This window comes from Suncus etruscus, chromosome 9, assembly GCF_024139225.1.
Source record: "Suncus etruscus isolate mSunEtr1 chromosome 9, mSunEtr1.pri.cur, whole genome shotgun sequence".
In the NCBI taxonomy this organism is placed as follows: domain Eukaryota; kingdom Metazoa; phylum Chordata; class Mammalia; order Eulipotyphla; family Soricidae; genus Suncus; species Suncus etruscus.
The window spans coordinates 6,787,891-6,811,962 of record NC_064856.1 but is presented as its reverse complement, the minus strand read 5'-3'; the positions used below and the strand labels follow the sequence as shown (position 1 = coordinate 6,811,962).

General features: G+C 39.8%; 1 protein-coding gene and 1 non-coding gene across 2 annotated transcripts in view; one reads left to right on the top strand and one right to left on the bottom strand.

Annotated features, from left to right (window-relative positions):
* Positions 1-24,072, bottom strand: part of TMEM230 (transmembrane protein 230) — a 768,807-nt gene that overhangs the window by 313,725 nt on the left and 431,010 nt on the right. The gene's annotated exons all lie outside the window — the stretch shown is intronic.
* On the top strand, positions 1,355-1,510 carry LOC126019473 (U1 spliceosomal RNA). Its single transcript, XR_007499163.1, has one exon. It is a non-coding gene; the product is annotated as a U1 spliceosomal RNA (small nuclear RNA).

The window sequence follows — 24,072 nt, the reverse complement described above, 5'->3', positions numbered from 1 at the left end:
GCCACTTTGGGAGCTGATAATATCAGGGCTTTTTAGAGCAAGTGCAGGCACCCTCCACTATCTACCTTCTTCCAGGAGGCCTGGCAGCTGTGTATATGCCCCTAAAAGTCATAGAATCAGTAATAGTGTTTTGAATTTTCGGACAACTTTATTTGTTTGATGCTGTCATCCCTATAGGAACACTCCAATTTAACGGAACAAACAGCTAGCAATAAGAGCTTATTAAACCTTCTGCCATTGTATTAATGACTTCATTAGAGAGACAATAATTTTCACAAATGTGCTTCTATGTACTTTTTATTTTTTCTTTCTTTCTTCACTTCCATTTTATTTTTTATTTCTATGATTTTTTTTTCAATAACTGCTTTCGCTTATCTGGAAACAATTGTATTATGATCGACTATGTCAACTATGTGGTACATTTTCTTTAAATAAATAAATAAGCAAAATTTTAAAAGGGTACATATCTACTCTCTGAAACCTAAGAAAACACATAAGGAATATGAAAAGAGAAGGAAACTCTAAAGAGGATCTACATATAGCTAATTATTTTTAATTTTTCTTTAAAATAATAAAAAGGAATTAAACATAGTCTTTCCCAAATATCTCAAAGCCTTCTCCCCAGCACTGTGAATTCATAATCAGAAAAGACTTGTGGGCTATAGTGAAAGTACAGTAGCTAGAGAACTTGCCTTGTAGTCAGTTGACCTACATTCAATCCCCAACATTCCACATGGTCCCCTGAGCCCACCAAGAGTGATCCTTGAGCATAGAGCCAGGAGTAAGCCCTGATGTCATTGGGTGTGGTCAAAAACAAGATGACTTGGGGAATGTCTGTCCCTCATCCCTCTAAACAATAGTCATCAAGGTTTCTATGGTATTTTTATCAGACACAAATAATTTTGATGCAGGTGGCTTTCCTGTTTTCTTCTTTTTTTTTTTTACCAAATATGTTCTTGCATGCATCACTGATAAGGAATCCACATTAATTTGACTATTCCCAGTGATATTGTTTCTCCCTCTTGCTATCAGTATTATCTCTGTACTCACCCTACAGAAACTTCAGCCAAAACCTAACTGTGTTCAGAATATTGAAGATGGGTAACATAATTCAAGTGATAGAGATCATGCTTAGCATGTGCAGGACCTTGAGTTCAGTCCCCATACCACATGCCCCACCACCCATTAGTACTGCAGAAGTACCCCAATGATCCCTGACCACAGCCAACCCTCAACACAGTGACCCAATCACTGCTAGCCTTTGTGGATAGCAGTGAGTACTGCTGGATATGACCCATATTTTAAAAGAAAAGAGCAATGAAGGAAAAAAAATGTTATCAAGAATTTTATACTAATACTTACCTGGCAGGGGAGATACCATGATCACGAAGGTGGTTTCCCCAGGGCAAGGCTTATCCATTGCAATCCAGATGTGCTGACCCCTGCGATTTCCCCAAATGTGGGAAACTCGACTACATAATTTGTGGTAGTGGGGGACTGCGTTCACTTGGCAAAGATCCTGTTTGCAAGCAAAAGCAACAAAATGGCATCTTTAAATACAAACAAAAATTCAAATCGCCCTAAATCCCCCTGCAATTTTTAAAGCTATGGGGGCCAATGAGATAGTATAGGGGTTAAGATACTTGTCTTGCCTAACTGATACCAGTTCAATTCCCAGAACCACATATGGTCCCCTAAGCACAAAGCCTGGAGTAAGCCATACTGTTCGGTGTGTTTTAAACTCTCCTTCCAAATAATGATTCAAATAATTAATAAAATCAAAATATCATAAACATAAGGTTATGTTTATGTAATTAAAATTGTCTTAAAATATCTTCAACTCTGCTTCAGTAAGAGCATAGTCATTAAAATTTGACAAATAATGTCGTAATATGTAGTTGGTAATAATAGCTTAGTTTCTAGGTTTATTACTGTGACAGCAAAAAAATGTATAAGAAAGAAGGAGCAGGGAACTATGAGTGGATAAGCTTGTTCCTAACATCATGTACCAGAGAAAGTATTAACACATACTCTTGCAGTTCTAAGTTTGATTATGGAAGAAATTATAGATCTTATGCTTGTGTAATATATGAATACATATCACACATATTTTTAATTATTATATATATCAACATCTGTGCATATAAACAAAACAACCACTAGTGGATTTAAATAAAACCAAGACTCTCTTTTCATGAGGAGGAATAAGACAGAAGGTAAGTAGACAAAATATAGACCAGTGTTTCTCCATCTTTTTCTAATTATCATCCCCTTTTAAGTTTGTTTCCTTTCTGTACTTCCTGTTGGCCCTAGTCTCATGTCATAACCCACAACTATCTGATATTCAGCTGTGATTGGAATATCTTGGGGGTCACTGAACTAGATCTTAGATCAAAATGTCAAAAAAACAAAGTTAAGTTCTATGGAACTACACACATAGACCTGCTTGTGTTTACCTCATACCCATATCCAAGCTAAGAGCTTTGACAATAGGTCATAAAAGAGATTTTGTGGTGAGGCAAATGGAGAAGTTTATTCCATGCCCCACAGAGCTAATAACCTAATATCATTCATATCAGATATACTGTATATATATTCCTGTACAGAAACCCTCCTGGGTTCTGACTTCACTGTTAACACCAGCCAGCAGAAGAGGAATATAAATTAATGATGAGCAACAACAAAGAATTATCTCAAAGTAAATGAATTAGCAAAAAATAAAAAGGCCACAAGTTGTGTGATTCCAATCATTTAAGTCTGGGAAAGGAAAAACTGTTAATAGGAAGCTGATCAGATGGGATGAAGGCTGGATAGAAAGGGAGGGTTTTGCACACGAGAAAATATATCATTCCTCGGTTGCTATGGTGCTTGCGATGGAGTTGTGCATGCTTAGTTTGAGGGTACATACAATGTTCCTGGGATCACATTCATTTAGCTGTGGTGCTCTGGAACATTCTGGTTGCAGTGCTTGCCCAGGTGCACTGTAGTACTCACAATTATGGCCTTATTCTTACAAACCAAGATCTTTTAGCTACTGAGCCCTCCCCATGCCCAGGAAACTTCTTAGAATGAGAGGCTGCTCTAGTTATTTTTTTGTTTTGTTTTGTTTTGTTTGTTTTTGGGCCACACCCTGTGACGCTCAGGGGTTACTCCTGGCTATGCGCTCAGAAGTTGCTCCTGGCTTCTTGGGGAACCATATGGGACGCCGGGGGATCGAACCGCGGTCCGTCCTAGGCTAGCGCAGGCAAGGCAGGCACCTTACCTCCAGCGCCACCGCCCGGCCCCTCTAGTTATTTTTTTTTTAGTGTTCACATAATTATATACTGTTACCCCCATTCCCCATTCTTCCGGTGTAACCTTACCTGATGATAAGACCTGCCCATTTCTGGGAGAGGTGTTTGGTAGGTAACAAAAGGTTTGCCTCAGGGGCAGAAAAGGGGATTGATTGAAGGATTCAGGGAGTGATGGAGAAAGAAGCAGAAATAAAGGAGAGCTGGCAGGATGGAGGGAGAAGAAACATGTTAAATGTAGGGCTAATAATGGAGCTTGCTTGAAAGATTATGATAGAAGCTACACCTGTTGACTAGGGCCCTGAATAAAGCTGATGTCTTCTGAAATCTGGTTGCTGTGGATCATTTCCTCACTACTATCTTGAACCCTCAGACCCGCCAGCTGGAGAGTTACAGGCATGTGGCCTAGGCTGGAGAAGAAAGGCCCCTCCATCCATCTCACCATCATCCACCTCCATCCAGCACTTCATAATTTATCTGTTTTTCAACATATACAATTATCAAAGTTTATCGAAACTATACAATTAAAATCAGTTAATTTAAAAATATGTAATATGGGGGCCAGCGAGGTGGCACTAGAGGTAAGGTGTCTGTCTTGCAAGCACTAGCCAAGGAAAGGACCATGGCGTCCCATATGGTCCCCCCAAGCCAGGGGCAATTTCTGAGCATGTAGCCAAGAATAACCCCTGAACATCAAAAGGGTGTGGCCCGAAAAACCAAAAAAATAAATATATATATATATATGTAATATGATAATAAAGAAAGGAGATAAAACTTCATTCTAATTACCTGAAAATAAAATTCTCATAGATCAAAATTCACAGACTACATCTAAAACTTTTAATTCTAACACAAAGAATACATGCAAATTAATTGGGAGTTTATCTAAGACAGGGGTCTCAAACTCGCGGCCTGCGGGCCATTTGTGGCCCTCCGTACAACATTTTGTGGCCCGAAGCCAGCCTTCAAAAATCGCAGTATTTGCGATTATAGATTTACCGAATAATCGCAATAAAAATCTCATTAGTAAGAAAAACATCGCATTAAACATTCACAAACCCCGAGTAGTTTAATTTCTATCATCAAACCTTTTGTATTAAATTATAGAGAGTCCTAAAGTGGTGGTTAGATGGATGGTGAGGCCTTTCTCGGCCCAGCCAGATGCTTGCAGCCCCTTTCAGCCAGCAGGTCTGTAGGCATCAGGCTATTGGAGAAGAAATGACCCACAGCAGTCAGATGAAGTTTCAGGAGATATAAAGTTTTATTATAAGACCCTAACCACCATGTGCATATTTTTCACATGGCCTCTAAGCTAAACTTTTTAAGCAGCCTCTTCAGCTGCTCTTGCCTCTCTCTTCCTCCATCCTCCCTCAGCTGAGTCTTTCTGCTGAATCTGTGTGTCTCACCCCTCAGGAAACCCCTTTGTTACCAACCACAAACCACTCCCAAATGTGAGAGGGTCTGGCAATTTAGGTAAGATAGGCAGGAAATTGGGGGAAGGGTAACAAAATCTAGTTGTTCTTCCATTCACAAAGAGAAAATACAGCCACCACAAATAATATTATATTCAAGGTACCAGTCGGTATGGAAAAGATAAGAGTGTACAGCGAGTCCCCTGAATAAAGTGGTGAGTGTGAGTAAGGATGGAAGGGGCGCTATGGACAAGGTAGTGACAGTGTTAGCTTCCAAAATTTTGGTGGGCACGGCAATTATGAGTCTAGACAAGATGCTGGTTCAAAACCTGATGTTTCAGATAATAACACAATCGTTTTTGCAAAGATTTGAGGGTGGAGGAATCGATAGAACAAGTAGGGGAGTTTTCTTTTAACAAATAAGAATGAAGACAAACAAGAAGGTTAGACAATCAAAGATAAATTTGCACATGAACAAGGATACAGGGAAGCCATCTGGAGACAATTATTTGATGACTCTCCCTCAAATAGGGAGTTATTGGAGGGTTGGTACAAAAAAAAAAAATAATAATAAGTCCCTGGCAACATTTTGAGTGTTCTTTGCCATAAGAAGACACAAATTCCCAAAAAGAAGGAGAAAGAGATGAACAGTGAAACCCATGTAGAATATAGAGGGAGGTAAAGACTTTCAGGGGAGAGGGAAAGACCTCCTCAAGTGTAGAGGCTACGTTTCCTTTCACATGAAAATATGAAGTTTGCTTTCATGAATTCCCACCATCAGTACAATGGACCTACCAGACAGCTCTCACCTCTTGTTTTAAAGACAATTCAAAAATGGAGCGCACACTTGCCTGCAGGAATCTCTGGTTCAATCTTCAACATCACATGGGATCGCAGATGCTTTATCCTTGAAAGGAAGGGAGAAAAGAGGAGAGGAAAGGAATGAAAGATAGGGGAGGAGAAGACAAGGGAAGAGAGAAAAACAGAGGGAAGAGAAGGTTAAGGAGGGGAGGAGAGGAAACTGTTTTAAATACTGTGATAATAAAGCCTGGCTATTATGTAGGGGAAGCGAGAGAAAGAAAACATAATAATTATTTAAAGAGGTTGAGGGTAGAAACAAGATCTGCAAAAGTAGAACTAGAAGTAAATAAACTATATACATAAGATATATCATCTAAAGAGTTATGAGAGACAGCCACCTCCATATTAGCTCATCAGACAGATCCATAGATTCGTTTTATACTTAAAAGAGAGACAAGAAGGGTCCTGTGAGGTGGCGCTAGAGGTAAGGTGTCTGCTTTGCAAGCGCTAGCCAAGGAAGGACCGCGGTTCGATCCCCCGGCGTCCCATTTGGTCCCCCCAAGCCAGGGGCAATTTCTGAGCGCTTAGCCAGGAGTAACCCCTGAACATCAAATGGGTGTGACCCGAAAAACCAAAGAGAGGGGGGGGGGGGGGCGGAGAGATAGCACAGCGGTGTTTGCCTTGCAAGCAGCCGATCCAGGACCAAAGGTGGTTGGTTCGAATCCCGGTGTCCCATATGGTCCCCCTGTGCCTGCCAGGAGCTATTTCTGAGCAGACAGCCAGGAGTAACCCCTGAGCACCGCCCAGTGTGGCCCAAAAACCAAAAAAAAAAAAAAGAAGAAATGCTAAAAAAAAAAGAGAGAGAGAGAGAGTCAAGAAAACCCCTAACCTAGTAATTCTTTTAAAAGGGTTGAAGGTCGAAACAAGATCCACAAAAGTAGAATTAGGAAAAAAAATAAGCTATATACATAAGATATATTATCTAAAAAGTTATGACAGACAGCCACCTCCATGTTAGTTCATCAGATAACTCCAATATTCATTTTATACTTAAAAGAGAGGAAAGCCAAGCCATAAAAACTAATGGATACACGGGTCCTAAAGCTGATAGCTCTTAGGTGCCTCAGAAGGGGAGTGGGTACGTCCCCACCCTGGATAAACATTGGCATTTACACAATACCCCCCACAGTCACCCCAACTTTACTGCTTTACCTCTAATCTCTGCAGAGATACCTAACCAACAAAACTCCAGGTATTCCTGGAGTTTGGGGGCTGATAACTCTGGGGTCTTCTCAGAATCAGGGAGGGCTGCCTCCACTCAATCCTTCATATTTCTGGAAGGCCCAGCAACCACACCCATGATCCACAGTATCCACCATCTTAGCTCATTATCTTAACTCCACAGATCCTGGAATTCCCGGAGTGTGCAACCACAACATGACACTTCCAAATTTTCAATACTGGCACCTTAGTAGGAACACAACAAATTAGATGTCAACATAGCTTAGAGGCTACCTAAGCTCAACAAGCAAAACTAATAACACAGAATAATCAACTAGCATTGAACAGTTTATTAAGCCTTCAGACAATGACTTACTGACTCTACTGTGAGATATGACAATAATCACAAATTTTCTTTTAGTAAGGCTTTTTTTTTTAAGAGAATTCCTTTACCTGTTAGTTGAACTAGCAATATTAAGTAAATTATTTGTAGCTGCCAAGGGAACAGGCTTACAGGAGGGTGGGAAAGAGGGGCAATGGTGGAGAGACGGTCACTCTGGTGGTTAAACTGGTGTTTAAACATTGAATGGCAGAATAGCTGTACTATAAGCCAATTGTAAACTATAGTGTGAAATAAGGGAATAAAAAAATTTAGAGTTTTAAGAGAATACTGTGCAAGGATATCTTTAATTGCTTTGCATCCTCTTTATAATGAATCGTCTTCTAGAATCCAGTCAGCAACAGGAAAGAATTCATTCCTTTCTCATGCTAATTATTCTTTTGGAACAAAAGCCCTACTCTGGAAGCTGACAGAAACAGCAGAGAAGAAGAAATATGGACATTCAAGTATATTAAAGCAAAGTTCTATTTAAAATACTAGCAGTATTATACAGCAGTCATTAAAATAATAACACGTTCTTTGTTAATTGGTTCAATATTTAAAAATACATTCTATTGCATGTGCTAATAAACAAAAGGATAAACAACAGATAGTATTTGTAGAAGTATAAAATCTATTTCTTTTTATCATTAATAAAATAGTTATTTTCTGCAATATTATGGACAGTATCATAGTGAACAACACAATCCTAGAAGCAGCTCTTAGAAACATAAAATATTTGAAGAAACGTTATTTATTAATAACAATAGCCAATTATTTTTAATTATGGTACTGGTGATTGCTAAGATCTGTCAAGGCTTGTCTCAGATAATTCTCCCATTAGCCTAATAAAACAGGTATTGTAATCATCTGGTTCATAATGGGAAAACAAAATTTTCTTTAAAATTTTTTTAAAAGTTTCTATTTCTTAATACAGACTATATTACAGGAAATCCCTATTGAAATAGCAGGAGAATTATTCAGTTCATTGAAAACAGGCAAAAATGATCACTGTCTCTGTGCCTTTTTCAACACATGTGAAATTTAAAAAAAAAAAAAGTTCCTATATAAAAGCTCCTATATAAATTCTGGCTGAGGATATAATTCAGGTCGATTGAGATCCCAATACTACAAAAGGCATAAAAATATAAATGAGCCCATACAGATCTCCCGCCATATTAAAACTCTCCACCCTCAGCCCTTAATCTATTAGGCACCCAGTCGAGAGGATACCCAGTCAAACCCACACCTCGTCTCCTGCAAGAAAAGGCAGCCAACTCCCCTGCGGATTCATGCTGCGCGGCCCTCCCTACCAACTCCCCCTAACGTGGACTGTTACTTGAAACCGGACTTAGGTCTAAAAGTATCCTCAATGCAAGAACCCTTCCAGGACCTCCCTGCCGCAAATCTTTTGCCAATCTGAAGAAGATCAGGGGATGGGATGGGATGGAAAGACGCCTGGGAACCCACACACCACAAGAAAAACCCAAAAGGCAATGGGAAAACCTGTATTTCCAACATAAGCATAAGAACTGTATCACACCACCTCTTTACCTGCTTTTCCCCAAATGTAAGATAGTCTTATGCATCACTTTGGTCCTTTAAATACTTTGCTACCTCATTTAAAAAAAAAAAAAGTCTGGCCTACATATACATATGTAAGCACATACATTTTTATTACCTTTTTTTTTTTTTTTTTGGTTTTTGGGCCACACCCGGCGGTGCTCAGGGGTGACTCCTGGCTGTCTGCTCAGAAATAGCTCCTGGCAGGCACGGGGGACCATATGGGACACCAGGATTCGAACCAACCACCTTTTGGTCCTGGATCGGCTGCCTGCAAGGCAAACGCCGCTGTGCTATCTCTCCAGGCCCTATTTTTTATTTTTTCATCTTTTTTGGGGTATGTAACCTGTTTCTGTTTTCCCCTTTTGAACACCCCCAAATGCACCGACAATATAATGTAGCACCATTTCCCCCTGCAAAGGCACACTAAAAAAGGGGAATTCTTACATATAAAAAAAAAAAAGAGCTCTTATCTACTAGAGACAGGAACTCATAGTTGTTTACAATAGAGGGATATCTCCTACCTTGAAAATATGTCATGTGGAATCAACTTAGACCTCAGGTGTTTAGATACCATCCGTCCAGCCTTGAACCCTGGATCCCAGACACAGGAACGGCACAGTTCTTCACAACTGCTACAGGAAACAAATCCCATCCGGGACAGCCTTAATACCGCGAGGTCACCAACAAGTGCCAGCTCTAATATGACATCCTGACAACGAAGAAAATGGGAACAACTTGACCTAAGTGCAGGTTATCCTACCTTTCCAGCTAACGGCAAGACAAAATCAGAAGACTTGTCAGCCTTTGGTAGGCCCAAAAGCCAAGATTGCGAGTTACAGATGACTGGCTGCTAGAACCATGACCAGACTGTATACAGCCTGGGACCAATAAAAAAGCCCTAACCGAGGGTTTGAACTATGACCTGCACAATAAACATGATCCCCAGTTCCAAAGGTCTGGCAGAGACCATTGTAACGGAATGGGGCTTCTGGAAGCACAAAGAAAGACACTATCCTAGGTGCCATCCTAGCTTCAGTGCAAAGACCAAGATCACCAACCACAGAAGATGAATTAAAATGACACTGATGGAACAGAACTTCTAGAACCACAAAGACTGACTTCATCATAAATCCCACCGCAGGATCTGTGCAGATACTGAGATCCCTAGACACAGAGGCCTGATAGTATCACCCAGGACAGAGCAGAGGTCTTACAAATACCACAAAAGCACCACAGGGAGAGTAAATGATCTCTGGTTTGGTGTGATTATTGAAGTTGTCCCCAGTTATACTTATTCTTTCTCTTCCTTTCTGTTCTTTCTTTATATGCTATGCCATGTTTCTTATATCAAGACCATGGCGGGGTTTTTTTGTTTCTTTGTTTGTTTGTTTTGTTTTGTTTTGTGTGGTTTTTGTCTGTTTCTGTTTTTGTGGGGTTTTTTTTGTTTTTTTGTTTGTTTGTTTATTTTTTGGTGCTTGTGGTTATTGTTGGAGTCCTCACTGGATATTTGACACTTCTTTTTGTACTGGTGGAATGTTTCACCTTTTTTCTCTCCTTCGTTTCTCAAACCGATGATGAGAGCCTCTAGAAGAATTCCGCTTATTTTCGGCGTATTAGACTTTTACCCCAGTTTATTACTTTTCTCTCCTTCAAACAAAACCACGTAACTTGAACTAGCTAGTCCTGCCCCCCCCCAATTAGAGGGGGTAACAAGGGAGGCACCAGGACCAAACAGGTGCAAGACTACTAAGCAGTAGGCTATATACAGAGGAGACCACATATTCTAGCTACCCTGGGGGTGAGGGAAGAGGATATGGGAGGTAGGACAAAAACGGAGGTGTAGGGAGGACAATTTGGTGATGGGAATCCCCCCTGATTTTATGTAAATATGTACCTAAAATATTATTGTCAACAATATGTAAGCCACTATGATCAAAATAAAAATTATATTAAAAAATATATATAAATGAGGGTAGCTGCTGTGTGCCCTGAAACATGGCAGGCAGACATTCTGAACTACCTTCTTTACTCTCCTGTGTTCTGAACCTTGATCAGTTCGCCCATCATTCCCTGGAGGTACTTCTTTTAGAGATGAGCTGTCCTGCCCACAAAGGATGGAGCCAGAGGAGTACAACTTCACTTCGCTTCTCGACCTCACGCTTTTTCTAAGGAACCCCACTATAACACTTAGAAAATATCACACTACAAGTGTAACAATGGGGAAACAATGCAGGCAAACACCATGCATAGAAAATGAAGATGGCAGCTCTGATGATCTGAAAAGTCCCAACCACCTAGTTAGCCTTTCAGATAGGGAGTTTAGAGAAGAAATATGGAGGAGGTTCATAAAACTCGAAGAAAGCATAGATCGAACTAAACAGACCACAAAGATAGAAATCAGAAAACTAGAAACTCAAATAACAGGTCTAAAAACCTCAGTAGACAAAATGAAAACCTCAATGGAAAATCTCTCCAACAGAGCAGCTGAGAACAGAATCAGTGAGTTGATAAACCGATGAACCTGGAAACTATTATGCTGAGTGAAATAAGTCAGAGGGAGAGAGATAAATGCAGAATAGTCTCACTCATCTATGGGATTTAAGAAAAAAACAGTATTGTAATAATACCCAGAGACAATAGAGATGAGGGCTGGAAGGACCAGCTCATAATATGAAGTTTACCACAGATGAGTGCAGTTAGAGGAATAACTACACCAATAAATATCATGACAATGTTAATGAGTGAGAAAAATAGAATGCCTGTCTCGAATACAGGCAGAAGTGGGTGAGTATTGGTGGTGGGAATGTTGCATTGGTGAAGGGGGTGATCTTTTTATGACTGAAGCCTAACTACAAACATGTTTGTAATCATGGTGCTTAAATATATTATATTTTAAAAAAATAAAAATAGCCTGTAGTTGATCCATGACAGTATGCTTTAAGGGTGAAAAAACCCTGTATCTATTAGGCCAATGGAATTTCCTTTATAATTTCCCTTAACTACTGTGCCTATGCAAAAAAAAAAAAACTTGCGACACCAGCTCTCCCTCCTATTTTTTATGTTTGTACTTGGTTTTGTTTCTTTATTCTTTTTCTTTATTTTTTTTAATTTAAATTCATAGCTTCTACACAGGGGATCATCCCCATTTTTTTAACAAAACCATAGAAGATGAATCATCTTGTTCTGCCTCATAAATTGAGAGCAAAAAAATAAAAAATAAAAAAAGTGGATGGTCCAGGAGCAAGCAGTCTCATGAACACAGAGTGGAAATAAAGAAACATGATTAGCCCTAAATACCCAACCCAAAGTCAACAATAGAGTCAAGAGACCTAAAGTACAACAAGCTATATACAAAAGGGACTTTTTACACTAGCAGTCCAGGGGTGGAGACCGGGGAAGCAGACAGAGGCAGAGGGAGGTCAACACTGGTGGTGAGAATTGCCCTAATTCACCGTTATTATATTAAAAATATATATATATGTATATACATATATATATATATATAACTGTGAAAAGACTTGTAACTTTCATTGGTCTCAATAAAAATTATTAAAAATATAATTTAAAAATATAAATAAATAAATAAATAAATAAATAAATAAATAAATAAATAAGGTGCTGGAGTAATATACAGTGGTAGGGCCTTGCACGTGGTCGACCCGGGATGAACCCGGATTCAATTCCCAGCATCCCACATGGTCCCCTGAGCCTACCAGGAGCAATTTCTGAGCACAGAGCCAGAAGAAACCCCTGAATACTGCCAGGTGTGGCCCAAAAATCTAAATAAATACATAAATGTTGAAAAAGAATGAAAAAATAAAAAATAAATATATATGAACGGATCAATTACAGGATGGAGTAGAAGAAGGTTACTATTTGTGAAATATTTCAACCTTCCAAATAATGTGCACTTCAAAGTCTAAATATAATTTGTGTGTCATTTTTCTATTTTTATTTTCACTGAAAAATGCCAGCTACCACAGTGATACACTATTGTCCAGGGCATTTGCAATTCTCTTTCCTAAAGATGTAACATCCTTCAGGGCTAAAATTCTTTTCCAGTGACATCTAGAATATATTTTGGGACAATATAATACTTGTGTTTCATAGCAGGCTTATTGAGACTTTCAGTAAACCTATGATCTCATATAAATTCTATGTTCTCCATTTTTATAGACTATTTTAAAATTTTTGAAGGAGTCTGATAACTAAAGCATAAAAAAATAGAGCCTTGGGGCCGGAGAGAGAGCATGGAGGTAAGGCGTTTGCCTTTCATGCAGGAGATTATCGGTTCGAATCCCAGCGTCCCATATGGTTCCCCATGCCTGCCAGGAGCAATTTCTGAGCCTGGAGCCAGGAATAACCCCTGAGCACTGCAGGGTGTGACCCAAAAACCACCAAAAAAAAAAATAAATAAATAAATAAATAGAGCCTTCTGAAATGAAAATATAAAAAGAAGATGATCTTTAGTATATAAAGTTCAAAGGGTGCTTACAGTTTCCATTATGCCCATTTCTCCCCAAAGCATCGTTTAAAAATTAAAAATGTATTGGGGGCCAGAGTGATAAGTGCAATAGGGCGTTTGCCTTGCCCTCTGACCTAGGATGGACCTGGGTTCGGTCCCTGGCGTCCCATATGGTTCCCCAAGCCAGGAGCAATTTCTGAGCCTATAGTCAGGAGTAACCCCTGAGCGTCATCGGGTGTGGCCCAAAAACAAACAAACAAACAAAAAACAAACAAAAGATGAATATATATGATTTCTTTGAGTCCAAAAGGCTACATTTAAAATATTGATGATAAGGTTGCAAGAGGATGAAGAACATGTGTTCCCAATACTGTTGGTGGAGTACAAATGGCGTACTTCTGTTGGGAAATTTGGCAAGTGTTACAAAAATTTTAAATATTTCCAGTTAGCTGTAAGCATTTGTACAAGAGAAACATTAGCTCAAGTAGGCCTAATATGAAACAAAAAGGGAGTATAACAACATAAAGGCTTCATGTGAGGCAATACCCTAAAAAGCAACTGAGATAAACTAAGAAACCCAACCCATATCTACATTCCTGACTCCCTCTATTTCATTGTCCTGTCCATCCCCATGATTAAACAAACCCAGTGGGGTCTACAGACAGACCCCATGGCTTTGGTATTGATCTCTTCTCTTCCTAGCATCTTATTTCACAGTTATTGTTTGTTCCTGTGGCACTATATAAATCTGTGGTTGCTAATACCAGTACAGGTTTCCCTCTTTTTGTTTTTAGGCAGTTAAACATTTCCTTAATTTCCTTTGTGACAAATGGTTTTGCATCAGAACTACTTAGGGGCCAGAAGTAAAAGACAGAGGATAAAGACTGATGGAAAGGAGAAAAGATACCCCAAATGAAGAAGTAACCCCCAGACCTTGGGGGTTCACTTCTGGGTGTGAGATGTGTAGGGGACCCCCTGGAATTCAGAAGTAGCCACAGTCTGTGGAGCTGCTCCTTTGAGCTTGCTACTTCCTCAACTGTCACTTGTCTGATGTGACAGGAAACGAACCATCAAAGATGGTTCACCCATCACCAGATGGGTGAAACATCACCACCACCCTTCTCACCCAGAAAGTTTTGACGGAAGATCAAAGGGATCAACCAGAGTCCTGACAATATGCAGAGTGGAGAAAGAAGTCTTGGATTCTGCGGATATTCGTAAATCCTCTCTTGAACAATCATTTTATGAGGAAAAACACATGCCCTCACTGAGAAAATACATCGTTTTCAGGGCACTTCCTGTTTCCCGCAACTGCACCTCTTTTGATGGTGTTCCCAGATGAGACACTCTTACAGTGAGACTGAAAGCCTAGCTCTGTGATGTCTATTTCATAGAAATAGCCTTAAAAGAAAAAGAACCAGCCACAGCTGCTCGCCTTTCTCAGAGCCTTTGGCCCACACTTCCTCCCAGCTCCTTACTCTTGTAGAAATGAATACTTTCTTCCAAGGAGAGAATGTGTTCATTGATCCACCTCCCAATATCACTGTAGAAATGAAACTTTTGCAAAATATGTACTTCAAACCCATTTGATTCTAGAAAACAGTCTGACCTGTTTAGGAGCAGATTTGATCTGTTTCACTCATCACAAAGCATGATAAAGGAATTCTGACTCAGAAATGTGTACTTTTATGGGGCCGGGCGGTGGCGCTAAAGGTAAGGTGCCTGCCTTGCCTGCGCTAGCCTTGGACGGACCGCGGTTCGATCCCCCGGTGTCCCATATGGTCCCCCAAGCCAGGAGCAACTTCTGAGCACATAGCCAGGAGTAACCCCTGAGCGTTACCGGGTGTGGCCCAAAAACCAAAAAAAAAAAAAAAAAAAAAAATGTGTACTTTTGGAGCTGAAGTGGTAGCTTCCCCCAAGCATGCCAGGAGTGATTTCTGATTGCAGAGCCAGCAGCAATCCCTGAGCACTGCCGGGTGTGGCCCAAAAACTAAAAGGAAAAAAGAAGAAGAAAGAAATGTGTGTGGTATTGGAGGTCAGAGAGATGCCACTTCACTCTGCAAATTTAGAAGTCCATGGCTGCCATTAACTATCAACAAAGGATCTTATAAGTTTTCAAAAAAAAAAATATATATATGGAACCATATGTCATTCCTGTGTAAAGTGAATTCTAGCTCCTTCTTGACATACCCAGCACACCCAGCTTCCAGAATCAGCTGCTCCTGTACCCAGAACATAACTTTTCTATGTGCCCATGGAAGTTTATCTCTCATTTTTTTTCTGAATCTACTCAAATAAGGACTGCTCCTTAGGCATGTCACTATAGATGTCATCAGAAAATGAATATTGAATTAAACTATGAGTTTAGGGGCCAAAGTAATAACACAGTGGTAGGGTGTTTGCCTTGCACTCAGCCAACCCGGTACAGACCCTGATTCAATCCCCAATATCCCATATGCCAGGAGTGATTTCTGAGTGCAAAGTCAGGAGTAACTCCTAAGCACCACTGGGTGTGATCCCAACACAAAACAAAACAAAACAAAACAAAACAAAACAAAACAAAACAAAAGAACAACAGAAAACTATGAGTTTAAAGAGATAGTTTGGAGATAGTAGACAGAAACCCAAGTAGGGCTTGGTTTTTATCCTAGGTGTGTATACATGTACAGGAGAGATAGGGAAGTAGAGACAGAGATAGAAACAGAGATAGAGACAAGAGAGAAAGATGAGGGAAGTAGAAGTTTGATTGATACTCAGAAACCAAGAGGACAGAATAATTGGTTGGTTCAGGTTGAGTTTAAGAATGACCATAGAATCCAAAATGACAGTTTGAAATCAAGACAGCAAATAGATAAGATGGGGGTTTCTCTTCAAAAAGGCACACCCTAACCTAGTCGTGCAGAATGTGAAAGCTAGTCTTTTTTGAATGGTTTTCAAACTGATTCATTGTTGAATCAGTCCCCAAAGGTTGACACACTGGGGGTGCCTGGTCCCTCTGGAAGTGCAAATGAAAGCAAAGGCTAAGAGCACTGGCTGAAACATTGCTAAGAAATGGCCAGGAATGTAATACAGTGGTCAAGCATTTGCCTTATATGTATAGGGCTCTGAATTCAATCAACAGCACCATAAATTTTTGTTCTTCATTTAAACAGAAGTTGTCAGAGTCTCCAACTCTACCTTATCTGCCACTCACTGACTTTTTTTTTCCCAAGGCAGGCCAGACAGTCCTTTCTACACAAAGTAGCCCTGGACAACTGGTGAGAAGGATGCCAGCAAACCCAATGCCAGGAGTTGCTGCTCTAAAAGCAAAGTAATTGGGTGAATGTGTTCAGTCTGGCTGCCAGCCCTTACTCAGCCATGTTCCTTCTTCAGTTTCCAGAATGTCATGCAAACAAGAAGTAGGGCAAAGTCTTCAGTGAAGGGAGACAGCTGAAGCTGCACTCCCCGCCCAAGCACTCAGAGGCACTAATCAGCTGCTGGTATTCACTTGTGTGTGTGAGTTGGTGCCGTTAAAGGAAAGCAGATACAACTCTAAAAATACACAATCTAGTCATAAGAAACGGGAAATGATGCAAAACCAATTAAAAAAAACACATTAAAATAGTATTATTACTAATGCTCTTAGGTAGATAAGAGAAATTTATGCATGGCATAACAGGAAACTTTAAAGAGCCTTATTCCCGAGAACAAGAAAGAATATATAGAAATTAAAATCATGGCATGCTGGAGCACATACTTTGAGTACAGAGGACCTGGGTCCAATCCTTACCACCACATGTTTCCCACTGACACCTGAACCCTGTAGGTTGAACCAACAACTAAAAACTAAAGAAAGAAATGATAGAAGTCAAGTCATAATAACAGCAAAAAGTAAAACAGAAAATAGAGCGGTAAGGAAACCTCCAAAAAGAAGAGAAAATGATACATTAAATGGAAAGCTACGGAGAGAAGTGTGGTATGGGAAGAAGAGATAATAAAATATAGTCTAAAATAATTAATTATTTATCATTTAAAATAAAAATCCAGTGTCTATAGATATTCCATAAAAAGGCATAGTCCACCCCCCTCTCAAAAGTAAGTTAGAAATTCACATACATTGAGAACATTGAAAGATTTAGTCAACAGGAGGGAAGTGTGGGATTGGAGTAACAGTTGATAGTGTGAGGGACATTGATGGAAATCAAGAAATACAAGGGAAACTAATATAAGGGGGAATGAAGAAAGAATTCCAAGTATAATAAAGGTCGAATCACCAAAGTGTAGAAGCTGAAGCAAAACAGTTTAGTGCAAAACTCTGTTCTCCAAAGCCACATCACCTTTAACTTCAATTTAGCTTGAAAACAACACCTCCCCCACCAGCCTGATTGCTTGCTATTTCTGCATTTAAAGACAAAAAGGGAGTAAATCCTTTGTACAGAACTGATAGCTGGCAGGACCACTGTGCCAGCCCTATCTGCCAGGCAGGGCCAACTTCCATCCTCCCAGTGGAACTGGGACCTAGAATGCTCCCTGCCTGCTGATGACTGGGAAAGAAAGAACTGAAGCTGATGACCAGAAACACTTTATTCCATTCCAGCAATGCTTATATAGGACAAGAGGAACTGTGATATCTGCAGGGTGACAAGAATTTTAAAAAGCATAGCCTGGGGCAAGTGAGGTGCCAGGAAGAAGATAAGCTTGAACACTGGGGTTTATTAATGCCTCAGCAGCAACACAGTGTAGAGTCGTGGGTATTGTCCCCTTTAACCAGAGCTCTCTGTGAGCGAAGAGGGAAGGCCCAGAGTCAAGTCTGATTAAGAATCATTAATTTTGGGATGGCCTCCCTCTTTGTGCTGTGCTTCTCCATGTCTGGAGCAGTGTCTCTCTGAAGCTTTTTACCTTAAGGAGGATCCCTGAAACAGCTGTTCTATGGAGTCCCTGGAACCGTTGCTCCCCAACAATCTGTCAGCCAGGCTGTTCAGGAACAGCATCGTAGAGGGGATCCAACAAACTACCTGAAATCTTGGTCCTTGGGAATAAACATGGTCTGCAGTGTCAATTCCTTGAACTTTCCCTAACAATAGCAATGTAGATAACCTGACTCCTGGATGCTTTGAGTATAGGTTAAACTTGAGAGCCAAGGGAGGCAGCAGGCTTGAGTGAGTGTTACTGCCCTGTTCATGCTCAATTTTCTGGGGTTAGTACCTGGGGAACGTGTGCATTAAGACTTGTGAAGTCTGCCATAAGTAACTTCCTGTGTAGCATAAATACTAGTGTCCCACCAGCCCCACTGAGCAGCCATCAAGCTGAACCCAAGGCCCACTTGATTTTCCTGGTGTGGGAACTAGTTCCCTTCACTCATTCTCTGGAGTCAGGTTCTCAGGCTGAAGCAAGGATCTGCTGCTTCCTGTAGGAAATGAAAAGTCAGATTTTGACCCTACTCTCAGAGAAAAGCATTATAGGAAGGAGATGAAAAGTGATGTGAGACATATTTATTTAGGAAATATCCAGGGAGCAAGAGAAAAGCACATACACATGACAACACCAGCTTCTCCAGAGGGGAGAGAGTTGGAGTACTAGCTTCTTCAAAGTAGGTTTTATAGAGTTTTCCTAAACTGTTTCATGTTGGGGCTTTCTATATAGATAAGAGTCTGCTACAAGGATATTGTCAAGGGAAGAGCTTGGAACTTTGAGTGACCTTTTTTATTTTATTTTATTTTATTTTTTGGTTTGTCTTTTTTTTTTGGGGGGGGGGGGGACACACCCGGCGGTGCTCAGGGGTCACTCCTGGCTGTCTGCTCAGAAATAGCTCCTGGCAGGCACGGGGGACCATATGGGACACCGGGATTCCAACCAACCACCTTTGGTCCTGGATCGGCCGCTTGCAAGGCAAACGCTGCTGTGCTATCTCTCCAGGCCCAGAGACCTTTTTTATTTTTACAATAGTCTTCTGCTTCTTTTAACCTTCTCTCTGGAGGTCTACACTTCCAGGTGAATGCTTTCTTCATCTCAATGAGTGTCCAGCCTTGATGATTTTAAGATGGTGCCAAAGTTCCATTTTAAATTCACATTGCCAGGGGCTCTGCCTGCCTTCTTCAGTAATATAAATTAGGTCGAGATCATCTCAGAAGGAGAGCACTTACCTTGCATGCGTGAAATCCTGGGTTCAATCTCCAACAGGAAGAGAAAGGAGAGGGGAGAAAAGGAGAAGGGAGCGGTGGGTGAGGGAAGGGAGGGGAGGAGAAAGAAGAGGGAAGGAAGGGGACAGAAGGGAAAATGAAATGGATATAAGCAAACAACAGCTAAGAAATTGTTGACTTGGGGGCCGGGAAGGTGGCGCTAAAGGTAAGGTATCTGCCTTGCAAGCGTTAGCCTAGGACGGACCGTGGTTCGATCCCCCGGTGTCCCATATGGTCCCCCCAAGCCAGGGGCGATTTCTGAGCGCATAGCCAGGAGTAATCCCTGAGCATCAAACGGGTGTGGCCCAAAAACCAAAAATAAAAAAATAAATAAAAAAAAAGAAATTGTTGACTTTAGGTAAAAAATAAAGTTTAAAAGGAAAGAATAAATACTGTGAACATTAAAAACTCCATCTTGCTCCTCACATACGCTTTTTTGTTATTGTTTTGGGGCCATAACTGGTGGTGCTCAGCAGTTACTCCTGGCTCTACACTTAGAAATTGCTCCTGAAAGTCTTGGGGCACTATATGGGATGCTGGGGATAGAACCCAGGTAGGCTGTGTACAAGACAAATACCTTACCCACTGTGCTATTGCTCTGGCCCACAGATGCATTTCTTTTTTTCCTTTTCTTTCTTTCTTCCTTTTTTTTTTTTTTTTTTTTTTTTTGCAGTTTATTTATTTATTGGATTTTGGACCACACCTGGTGACAGCACTCAAAAGTTACTCCTGGTTCTGTGCTCAGAAATAGCTCTTGTCAAGTTCAAGGGACCATAATGGATGCCAGGAATCGAACTGGATTCTTCCTGGGTCAACCGCTTGCAAGGCAAATGCCCTACCACTATGCTGTCTCTACAGCCCCTGCATTTCTCATACTTTTCATTCCCCTTGGCCTTTGCTCTATCTCCAAATCCTAAAGGATATTTTTCATTCATGGTATGTTTAATGTCAAACCAGGTACAGTTATAAATGAAGTGGAGAAAGTAAACATTAGGCCCTGTGGAAAAATTCTTAAAGCTTATCAGTCAAGTCCTGAAGATAGATGTTGTTTAACCAAGCTCTGTAAAAGTTATACAAGGATCATGTCCTTAACCTTGCCCCAGGCAGTCCTTAAACTCTGATGCCAACACAGAATACCTTGAGACAGGAGTCCTTTCTGTCTAATTTATTACCTATTAGATTTTTCTAACTTATTTTTCCAACCCATAGTTTTTATAAACTCATAAGTCCAACCTGAGAGTAAGACGGGCTTGGGAAGTACTGAAAGTCCCACTATCTTCTCAGGTAGCTAAAACCTGCAAAAAATTGATGTGTGTGTGTGTGTGTGTGTGTGTGTGTGTGTGTGTGTGTGTGTGCGTGTGCATCAACCCTTTCTCTTGAGTAATTGGCATCAAGCAGCATGTTACAGTCAATAACAAAATCAGTTTACTACATGGCTTAGTCATGAAGAGAATTTTAGATCATGACAATTTAAACACTAAATTTATTTAGTAAAATTATATTATATTTTTATTGAGAGCATGAAGTATATTACAGAAAGGATAAAGGTCAATGGAGGATATTGGCAAGATGGAGGAGAAAATAGAAATAAATTACCATCTGTATGAAATGTAAGACAATAATATTTAAAAACTGAAAAAGATAAGTAGTAAAAAATGCTTATGATTAGAAATGGATAAATACCAAAAATAATTAGCTAAAATATGAAATTGCTTACAGAAAATAGAAAATTGGAGGAGACAGAAGCCTTTCAAATACTTCTTTCAAATACTGTAAAACTATTTTACACTGCAATCTCATATGTATAAACTTTGTTTTAAAAAATGGATAGTTAAATTGTAAGCAAATTCACTTCTCCAAACGCATTCATTTGTAGGGCTGGAGATGTGATTTACTTGTAGAGTGGATGCTTTGTGTGTGAGGACCTAAGTTCAATCACTAGCATACACAAAAAAATATTGTTTAAGGGTCTGGAGAAATAATACAGTACCTCTTTCCTTTCCCACAGCCTACCTGGTTAAACCCCCAATACCCCATATTGCCACACTGTGACATTAGATACCTCCAGATATATTTGCAGATTTTCCTGGTGCAGTGACCTGATAATTCCCAAGAAATATTTTAGCCAGCAGGCCCATTGGTGGACATTAATTATATCACCCATTACTGGCAATATTTCTGAAATTCATGACATGATAGTGACATTACAATTTCTTATTTTTTTGGCACATTCTCTCCCTTGAAAAATTAGAGGCCAAAATATGGCCTCACTCAATGACTCTGCTCAGGGAAATTTTCAGCACCAAAAGTCTAAAATTGGGCTGGAGAAATAACATGGAGGTCGCGCATTTGCCTTGCATGCAGAAGGATGGTGGTTCGAATCCTGACATCACATATGGTCCCAAGAACCTGCCAGGAGCGATTTCTGAGCTTAGAGCCAGGAGTAACCCCTGAGTGATGCTGGGTGTGATCCTAAAACCAAAAAAAAAAAAAAAAAAAAAAAAAAAGTCTAGGGTTTCCCCTCTGGCCAAATTAATCTGGTTTCTAAAGCAAATTGGTCAGCTAAAATGCAAACCCCCTTTCTGGTTTCAACTTTTAAGTAGTAAACAAACAATTTCTATCTTCCTTGCTAGTTGCTATGGGCTAATCCCCAAATTGTAGCAAAACAAGTTTTCATCTTTTGTATTAAGATCCCCCTTCTCCTTATGTTACTTCCTCCCTTTTAGCTCGGGATTCTTTTCACCTATATTGGCTAGTTTTTGATATGTATGTTTTAGGGCCTGCTGTCATTGTGTCCCTTCTTCTAAGACTCCCGCCTTTTGTCAGGGTGGAAATGCCTTTCATACCTGAAACTGGGATGATTATGGGATGACTGGGTATATATATTACCAACATGGAAGAGTAAATCTGTTTCATGTCTATTGAAGACGCAGATCCCCATACAATTTATTTTTTGTGGTTTCATTATTTCATATTTCGCCGCCTGTGCAACCCACTCTTTCTGAAGTGGATTCATTGAAATCCCACTGATACTGTAGGACAGAAGCTGCCTACCATATGACTCCCAAGCATCACTAAGATTAATTCCTGAGTACCAAGTCAGAAGTAACTCTGAGCATCACCAGGTTTGCCCCCCTAAAAAAATGGATTAATTACATGTATTGATTTGGATAATACATTTTTGAGATAGAAAAATAAAATTTAATCCTTTTCTTTATAGAGTTTGGAATATAAAAGAAAATGACTAGAATACAGTATGAGTATAGTATTAAATAGCAAATAATGAGTGGCCATGAAAACATTTCATTACTTATTTGAAGGCACAGCTACATTTTGTTTTCACTTCCAGTGTCTTCCTCTATTATACCTGGCAAGCAGAAGTGCCTGTTATCTTCATCCATGAACAAAATTAAGTATATTTGAGTACATGTGACATGAAACAAAATAATGCAAACAAAACCAAAATATTTTACTATGTTTATATCATAAAGGAAATAAAACAAGAAGATTTCAAAACAGATATAAAATTTGAATGTGAAAATGGAAGTATAGTGAAGTTTATCCCTGGTGGACAAAGATGTGGAGAATATTAAAGCTGAGAAAACTAAGTTATATTTAAAAAGAGAGATTAAGGGGTCGGCGTGGTAGCACTAGAGGTAAGGTGTCTGCCTTGCCAGCGCTAGCCTAGGACAGACCAGGGTTCGATCCCCCTGCGTTCCATATGGTCCCCCAAGCCAGGAGCGACTTCTGAGCGCATAGCCAGGAGTAATTCCTGAGCGTCACCAGGTGTGGCCCAAAAACCAAATAATAATAATAATAATAATAATAATTTAAATTAAAAAGAGATATTAAAATGGTGTTACTTAGCTTGTCAACAATAATCATGGGTAAAACAACCCAAAACTCAGTGACTATCAAGGTTTTTTGTTTTTTTTTTTGGTTAGTTCCCTTGCAGGTCACCTGTTCTTGACTGATGTACTGAATTTATCAGACTTGAATTTCAATTCTAGGTTACCAGACGTTTCATCCTCTTTGTGAGACAGGAGAATGGCCAGTGTAAATATGATATAGAACTGACCTATATGAAAAAATTTTTTAAAGTTTTCTTTGCATATCATGGAAAAGCATTCTCTTATGCAGACATTGTAAAACTTAATGACAAAAACCATTCTCATTCCTTTACGCAAACATCTATGCGTATACACAAAGTCTATTAAGAGCTATCGCACTCCATCCTTTAGCATGTCAGCAGCACGCCCTTTCCTTCTATGATCAGACTTTCTTGCAAGTTTTCCTGTAGTGCCTGGAAGCTTAATATATATTTGGCAAAGGAGTTAATGTGTGATGTCAAAAGTTGAGAATAATAAGGGTCAATATGAAGACTAAATTAAATAAATTTAAGGTGAAGGATCAAGTGACCAATGGAAGATTTCTAGCCTTATTGTACACTCATTATATCATGGCAGCCTCATTGTATCAGTAGATCATTTCCAGCCTTATTATATACTCATTATATCAGATATCATAGCAAATCCCAGAAATGATCAAATATGATTAGATCTTCATGACATCTTGACTCCAGAAAATCACCATAGCAAAATCTTCTCTGACATTTTACACACATTCTGCCCTTGCTGATTTACCCATTTATATATTCACATATCTAGAAATTTGGGTAGAAACAGTGTTACTCTAGAGAACGAGGTAGGAAAATCTGCACCACAGGTTAGATAGGCCCTTGAAATCACGTGGTCTAGTCCTGATGCATGATGGGACCATA